Raw genomic sequence first — 9,089 nt, forward strand, 5'->3', positions numbered from 1 at the left:
GAATCAATCGGATGGATGCGTAACAAGGTGGTTGTACGAACGACGTTCGATGAGTAATGTCGCCTGTATTCAGCGATGGCGCTTCATTTTTACCCTTTTGCATGTAAGGGGTATTTATCCAAGTGGACGTGCTTCACTTATAGATCTTCGGCGAACCGAGCATGTATGGTCAGAAGAATATTCCTGATGTGATCAACAGGTTGACCAAATGGGCGTAACCCCTGAGGGTGACATGGCCAACTGCCGTGCGTAGCCCCCGGGTGATGCTCGAAGGAGGTAAGCTTGCTACAGAGTGTGATATGAGGTTTGACCATATGAGTAACTTAGCTGTTCCCGTGCTGGGGGTGTAGAGGTAAAGACATGTCCAACTGATGGTGACGCGCGAGGCGGCAGAGGGGCGATGATGTGTACAACCGAGTGACGATGCACGGGGCGGTCGAATGGTGATGACGTGTGAAGTGGTCGAATGTAGGACTACATATCTAGCCAAGTGAAGATGCACGGGGCAGCCGAGTGGTGAAGACGTGCACAACCGAGTGGCGGCGCGCGAAGCGGCTAAGGCGAAGTCGTGTGTCACCGGACAGTGAAAATGGTCCTCGGAGGACTTAGTCGAATGCTTTCGAAGCTTATGTAGTGACGAGTTTGGTGTAGTGTGGTTGCGACGCAACAAAACCGGCGTGACAACTGAGTCTGAGTAGGAAAGAAGATGGCGTGCAGAGCGTCTGGGTGATTATAAAACTTGTCCAAGTGGCGGATCGAATGCACTTGTTGAAGTGAAGGATCTGACTGGTGATGAAGTACTCGACCACTCAGGCGAGTGTCATTCAAAATGAGGTGCAGCCCCCGAGTGCGGCGTAGTCCCCGAGCATACTACAGGCTTCGACAATGGACATGCCGGAATATGAGAAATATAGTCTTGAATGGATGATTTGCAATTCATCGAGTCAGATTTGGGTAAAGATGAGGAGAAGCTTCCGAGTGATGCTCGAAAGAGGCGAACTCGCAAAAGAGTGAAGTGTGAAGTTTGATTATCAAAGGGACTTATCTGTCTCATGCCCGACGAGGTCTATATCATTGATACGATGAAGAGAATTCCATAGAGGGGTTGGCCGGACGTGTTTGAAGTCAACAGAGCGACAAGGTCAGTGTTGTGGTGCGCTAGGACCAGTATGGTGACCGAGTCCGAGCAGCGATGAAGTTGGCGCGTAGGGCCGTCGAGTGATCGCGTAACTTGTGTAAAAAATGGCACAAGTCAACACAATAATTTCTTGAGGAAATTTGATGTGTGCTGAGATGATTTGTGTGAATAACACCCATAGAAACCCGCTGGGAGTGCAAGGGGCTTGCTGGTTGACCAGCAAAAGTTTAAAAGAGCGAAGGATTCGTTCGCACTTGGAATACTGGCTAAAATAAAATGGAAGTGTAGTGTTTTGACTGAGTTGCAGCCCCGGAGGACCGATGCAAACTCGAAATGAAGAACGACACATGGTGTTCGTGAATGATATATGCGAAAAAATGGAAGTTGGACTTGGGAGTCACATGACCAGTACTAAGCAAGTATGTGAAAATAAGCAGTCGAGCATAGAGGGACACTCGGTGGTGTGGCCTCTGAGTGAACGTGATGTGTGAATTATGGAATACTCGGGAAGGCGAAAATAACAGAAAGCAAAATGACTTAGCTGTCTGAAGGCGCACGGGGCGGTCGAGTGGTGATGAGGTGACCAACCGAGTGGCGACGCGCGGGGCAGCCGAGTGGTGATGAGATGACCAACCGATTGACGACGCATGGGGCGGCCAAGAGCTGATGAGGTGACCAACCGATGGCGACGCGCGGGGCGGTCGAGTGGTTATGAGGTGACCAACCTGGTGGCGACGCACGGGGCGGCCGAGTGGTTATGAGGTGACCAACCTGGTGGCGACGCACGGGGCGGCCGAGTGGTTATGAGGTGACCAACCTGGTGGCGACGCACGGGGCGGCCGAGTGGTTATGAGGTGACCAACCGAGTGGCGACGCGCGGGGCGGCCGAGTGGTTATGGGGTGACCAACCTGGTGGCGACGCGCGGGCGGCCGAGTGGTTATGAGGTGACCAACCGAGTGGCGACGCACGGGGTGGCCGAGTGGTTATGAGGTGACCAACCTGGTGGCGACGCGCGGGGCGGCCGAGTGGTTATGAGGTGACCAACCTGGTGGCGACGCGCGGGGCGGCCGAGTGGTTATGAGGTGACCAACTTGGTGGCGACGCACGGGGCGGCCGAGTGGTTATGAGGTGACCAACCGAGTGGCGACGCACGGGGCGGCCGAGTGGTTATGAGGTGACCAACCTGGTGGCGACGCGCGGGGCGGCCGAGTGGTGATGAGGTGACCAACCGAGTGGCGACGCACGGGGCGGCTGAGTGGTTATGAGGTGACCAACCTGGTGGCGTCGCACGGGGCGGCCGAGTGGTTATGAGGTGACCAACCTGGTGGCGACGCACGGGGCGGCCGAGTGGTTATGAGGTGACCAACCTGGTGGCGACGCACGGGGCGGCCGAGTGGTTATGAGGTGACCAACCTGGTGGCGACGCGCGGGGCGGCCGAGTGGTGATGAGGTGACCAACCGAGTGGCGACGCACGGGGCGGCCGAGTGGTTATGAGGTGACCAACCTGGTGGCGACGCACGGGGCGGCCGAGTGGTTATGAGGTGACCAACCTGGTGGCGACGCGCGGGGCAGCCGAGTGGTTATGAGGTGACCAACCTGGTGGCGACGCACGGGGCGGCCGAGTGGTGATGAGGTGACCAACCGAGTGGCGACGCACGGGCCGGCCGAGTGGTTATGAGGTGACCAACCTGGTGGCGACGCGCGGGGTAGCCGAGTGGTGATGAGGTGACCAACCGAGTGGCGACGCACGGGGCGGCCGAGTGGTTATGAGGTGACCAACCTGGTGGCGACGCGCGGGGCGGCCGAGTGGTTATGAGGTGACCAACCTGGTGGCGACGCGCGGGGCGGCCGAGTGGTGATGAGGTGACCAACCGAGTGGCGACGCACGGGGCGGCCGAGTGGTTATGAGGTGACCAACCTGGTGGCGACGCACGGGGCGGCCGAGTGGTTATGAGGTGACCAACCTGGTGGCGACGCACGGGGCGGCCGAGTGGTTATGAGGTGACCAACCTGGTGGCGACGCACGGGGCGGCCGAGTGGTTATGAGGTGACCAACCTGGTGGCGACGCACGGGGCGGCCGAGTGGTTATGAGGTGACCAACCTGGTGGCGACGCACGGGGCGGCCGAGTGGTGATGAGGTGACCAACCGATTGACGAGGCCCGGAGCGGTCGAGTGGTGATGAGGTGAGCAACCGATCGACGAGGCCCGGAGCGGTCGAGTGGTGATGAGGTGACCAACCGAGTGGCGACGCGCGGAGCGTCCGGATGATGTAGACGCGCCGCGAAATGGTGACGTACGGAGCGGCCCACTGACGAGGGTGTGTCCAATCGTACGGCACGCGCGGGGCAGCCGAGTGAGGAGGCGCTGAGTGATGACCCGCGGGACGGCTGAGTCGGAGCATGTCGATGAAGTCAAGCCCAACCGAGTGATAGTGCGTGGGCAGTCGAGTGAAGTTGACGACGACGTGTTGTGCAGTCGATTGAGTTGCTTCATCGTCCGGGAGCCGAATCTGATCGAAACAAAGGGGAGGTGGGCCTTTCACCGCAACTGCCACCGTTGTTGTGATTGTTCCGCCGATGACGCTCCTGTGAGAGTTAGCAATAAATCCCTAATAATTACTAGGTGTAATTGTTTGGCTAACTGACACATTGAAGGAGTCGTCCACGCCTAACGCAATGAAGGAGTTGTTCTCGCCCAACGAATTGATGGACTTGCCCCACGTTCAGAACCTGCATGCAAGAGGTATTAGTGCTGATTAAGCAAGAATTAAATACGATCCTGGATGTAATGGGAGTTTCCTTTTCCCAGGGATTGTTTCTCCCACTGCATGCAGGGGCAGCCCAGAGGAGAGCTCCGCTGCGGCGGAAACTGCCAGTCTGGCCGGAATCGGTCGGCAGCCGAGAGGTGGCGACGAGGTCGATGAGCGACTGACTGCGGCCCATCGGAGACGCGGGCCGGTGCTGCCAAGGGCGAGACTGACGCGCGCACTGGTGGCCGTGTTTTACTGCTCAAGGAGCTGGAGTTGTGCGCCGGTCAGAGCCGTGCTTGGACGCCCGCGGAGCCGGGCCGAGTGCAGGCAGCCGTGCCTCACCGTCCGAGGAACCGGGTCGAGCGTTGGTCGCCAGGGTCTGCCGCCCGCAGGCCGGGCGTTAGCAGCTGAGCGTGTGTGGGCACTGGGTGACGACGTCGCAGTTGAAGTCGGAGATGACGCCGGGCCGGACCGTGACGGGGACGTGCATGGAGGCGCGGTTAGCTTCTTGCTCCAACACCGGGATCGAGCGGGTGCCTCCACGGGGGAGAATTGTGCAGATGATCAGCGTCGGAGGGAGGAGGTGCCGCGCGTGGGGATGTCGTAGACGAGGCCGAAGATGACGCAGTGGACGCCTCACTGGAGGGCGTTTGTACGAGCTCGCCGGCAGTGTCGTAGACGAGGCCGGAGACGACTCAGTGGACGCCTCACCGGAGGGCGTTTGTACGACCCGCGCGAGTGGTCGTTTGTGGTGGTTGCCATTGATGATGATCCCGTGAAAAGGCAAAAAAGATGGAACGACTTGTTCTTTTCTCTTCTCCTCTGCTTCATGACCGATCATGCATGGGTGTGTCTGATCCTACAGGAGGAAAAGACAAACTTATTGTTAGACAATTTATTGTAAAAAGACTAGATCGAATGAATACTTCCCTGATCCTTTTGCTTTTACGAATGGCGCGATGGCCAGAACTTCAGCGGCCAATTTCTCTGGCGATGGTAGTTGATCCGCTGTCGAAGATTGAAGAAAAACCATTTGCACCATGGCTCGATAGACGCCATGCCCCAAGGTGGGCGCCAACTGTCGTGGTTCTAAGTCTGACAGTAGAATAGGGGTAGTATAACGGAGCATGATCTATCGAGATGCATATGGGTGACACGGTGGTTTTAGCGAGTTCGGGCCTCTCACGATGGAGATAACAACCCTACGTCTCGTGCTCCGGAGAGGCTTTCTTTTATCTGAGTATATATCCGGAGATTACAATGTGTGTGAGAGAGAGGAACGGATCCCCATGCCTGAGCTAAGTCCTGAGACTAATGGTGAAAAGAGAGAGAGGTGGAAGAAGAGCACCCCCCTTAGTCTAGTGGTAGGGGTGGCTTATATAGAGTGCGCCACCCCCTCACCTCCTACGTTACAAAGTGGGGTATGAATGCCATAATGCTAGCCCACCATTAAGCCCTCACTATTAGAAAGATGCCGACTGCTTTGCTGCCTGCTGACCTTCGTATATCCGAGTGAGTCGTACGGTCGAGTGGTGAACTATCATCCGAGTGGATGGTATGTTGCTTGGTCGAGTGGATAGTATGCTGCTTGTCCGAGTGAATAATGTGTCTGTATGAAATTGACCTGGACCCACATGTTGTGTGGACCCCATGTTTCATGATATGTCGACCCTTCATGGGCCTACCTGTTATGTATATCCCCAACAACGGGGACCCCTGATCGGGACGTGCCGACATTGGGTTTTCGCCATCGGCGACGGCCACCGCATCTACACTAAGCATCCAACCCTTCCCCAAGCGGACGTGATCCGCCGGGATGTTAGAGATGTGGCCACAGTCGTTTTGTGCGAGAGAGTGTGAAGAGAGCAACCCCAGCAAGCAACAGTGTAGGCTGGCCCATCCTGACTATGTATATAGTGGAGCGATTTCCTTTTCTCTCCATATGAACCTATCATATTGCGTACATGCCACTGAAGAAAAAAAACTTTATTTATAAATGACGCGACACCTACTACTCGTTCTCCTATAACCTTGCACTTGGCATCTCCAAAATATTAACCTTGTGATTGGCTCTTCGCCTCTTCGGGAAGTCGAGCAATAATGGTAGTGCAGTATATATCGTTCTGGCTATATGAGACCGAATGAATTGCTGCACGTCCACCACGTGGGCGAGGGTCGAGGGGTGAGGGAGAGTGCTACATACGGAGCAAAATGAGTGAATCTACACTCTAAAATACGTCTATATACATCAGTGTTTGGAGTATGTACTAGTAGTTCATATTGAAATCTACTAAAGGACATATATATTCCAAACAATATGATATAATCTCTATAACCAAGGTAGTAGGGACGAGGAGTAAACGGAGGGAGTAGTAAATTTTTCTCCTCGTCTTGCGAGCCACCGCGCGCATGGGCGAGGGAGCGGGCGTAAGACGTAGTAAGCAAGTTTCACCTCATCCTGCGAGCCGCCGCGCCTGTGGGCGGGGGAGACGGTGTACTAAGCAAGCTTCTCCTCATTCTGTGAGTTGACGGGACACATCAAAAGTACTCCAGTGTGTAGAGCCTTGCCTCTAAGGTAGGCCCCACATGGTTTGCCTCTTTTTTTAACATAACACGTCAAGTCGCAATTTGTTTGTTCACCCGTGGTAGATGATCCTCCCTCCACCAAGTGGACAACCAGTACACATGCCAAATTACCATGTGGGCTGCCTTTTTTGTATAGAAATGAGCTCCACCGTGTACCCACGCAGGTGTGGTTGGGAAAGAGACGGGAGTACGTGCACCGTGCATGCACCTCTTCTCTTCGTGCATGTCCCCCACCTACGTGGGCGTGTGTGAGAGATACAAACCGCGTTCGTGAGTGTTTTTTGGGGTGGGGGTGGGTGGGGGGTTGATTTCGTGAATTATTTGTGGGAATATGTGTCGATGACATCTCCAACAAAATTTTGCATGCAATGTGTGTGAAATGGAGGCCTATCCATATCATACATAGAGGGTCGGGCAATCCATGAGAAGAGAGGGAGGGGTCATAGCTATCGATAGAGTCGAAGAGAGGATCAAGTGGGTGGGTGCGAGATCGATGATGAGAGCCATCGAAATTGTGTGTGTGTACAAGTCAAAGATATAGGGCGACTGGCCTACCGGAACGTTAGAGGGCACACGTCAAGTTTGTGTGTGGAAGGGAGACATGACTAGAGCGCTTGATGTACCGGTGTGTGTGTGGGGGGGGGAGGGGGTGGTGGGAGGGGTAGGCAGAGGCCTAACTATAGAGGTAGAACGACTCATATATGTGTTGAGAAGGAGAGACCCAACTATGTCTTGAGGGAGATCGGTCGACATCCATACATAAATGAAGGACGGGAAATATGATGGGAGAGAGAGAGGAGAGAGAGAGAGGGAGGGAGAGGGGTAGAGTGCTCGATGGGTGATGGAGTTGCTTCTCGAAGATGGTGGGAGAGGCCTACTAGACAAACTGAGGGTGGAACTGCAATGTTATCAATAAGAGTGGGGATGTGTTTCTGTGTGTGCCTATGCTTGATAGATCTGTCGGGACGCATCCATGGATGATGAAGGGGAACCATGTGTTTGGTAAGCAAACCTAACTAGATCGGTAGATCAATTGTTGTTTGTCGAAGGAAGGGAGAGACACAACTAACTAGGTAGATCGATTGACGTGTGGGTAAAAACGAGTTATAAGGACCTAGCTAGCTATATGTATAGCGAGAGATTGGTCGGTGTACGTCCATTTGTTAGAGGCAAATAAGGCCCAGCGAGACGGATAGACAGAGAGAATGGAGCTAGGAGGTGGTGCAAGAGGCCCAACTACTAGCTAGATAGGGGCAGGAGTGTGCGGTTGTGAGAGCGATGAACAGAGGGGCGAGAGTTTACACGTGTGTCTGACTGTATGAGAGACACGAGACAAGGACACATAAAGGAGGAGATTGATGGTGTGTTTGTATGTTGTAGGCAGGCATCGCTGGAGAGGTTTATCGATCGGTGTGTGTCGGAAAGGAGTTGTGTAGACTCTGCGAGAACGACCTAAAGAAAAAATGAATGTGCCCGGAGGATAGAATGCCGAGGGAGGGGGAGGGCGAGGAGGGCGTGTGCATGCACGAGAGAAAGTTAGTGGTAGCTACAAAGGTTCGAGGATTGTGTGGGTGTAAGAGACTAACAAAGATCATAATTTGATATGAAAGCGGATTCATATATTTGAATAGGAGATCATAGTGTTTTAAACATTGCATGCATGAATATAGCGGTGATACACGTGATGTGCACATGTTATACCATAATGTGATAATGCATGGCGTTTGCAACTCACAGCTAAATGCCGAACAATCTAAACCATACTATACATCAAACAATCTCACATTTTATTTGAATTTGTGATAATGTGTGGCGTTTGCAGCTTACAACTAAATATCGAACAATCTAAACAATACTATATATCGAACATTCTCACATTTTATTTGAATTTGTGGTAATGTGTGGCGTTTGCAACTCACATCTAAATACTTGTAGGCGTAGGGGGCGGGGCACCATACATAATGTGATAAACACATTATACATATGAGACATGGTTTAGATTATGAAGATCTAGCTAGAGCTAGAAATGTAATGTGATTTGAAATCAAAATAAAGTGGATTCAAAAAATCTAGTTCGAGTTCATATAGTACACATAGTTCATATGTAACTCGAGACTAATCATGTGGTGTGTTGTGAAGATAATACACAAACGATGGTTTAACTTAACAATAATGATGATTGTAGATATTACTAAAAGAAAGAAACGAATTCAAATGCTTTGACTTCACAACAATCATTACTGTAGATCTTATTGAATTAGAGAAACAAATTCAAATTTAGTTCATATTGAAGCGGTAGTATATACGTTTGGAATGCACTAAAACGTTCATTTGAGTAGTAGGTTGCATGCATTATACACGTAGCGAAATATTTTAATTGAACATAACATGAATTCAAAGTTTTGAATGACATTTGTAGGGCGCATTGATTTGGTACAGTACACGTTAGGCTTGTCCGGAAATTTCAACCTGCGCCTTGTTAGCCTGAAATATTTAAGATATATCTTTGTCTCGTTGTGCTCCGACAACTCCCTCCATCTCAACCCGCGCCTTGCTATTCCGAAATTACAACGCGCGTGAAAACTCCCACCTCCTGTGAAATCCCGACACGT

This window comes from Triticum aestivum, chromosome 7A (genome assembly GCF_018294505.1).
Source record: "Triticum aestivum cultivar Chinese Spring chromosome 7A, IWGSC CS RefSeq v2.1, whole genome shotgun sequence".
Taxonomy (NCBI): Eukaryota; Viridiplantae; Streptophyta; class Magnoliopsida; order Poales; family Poaceae; genus Triticum; species Triticum aestivum.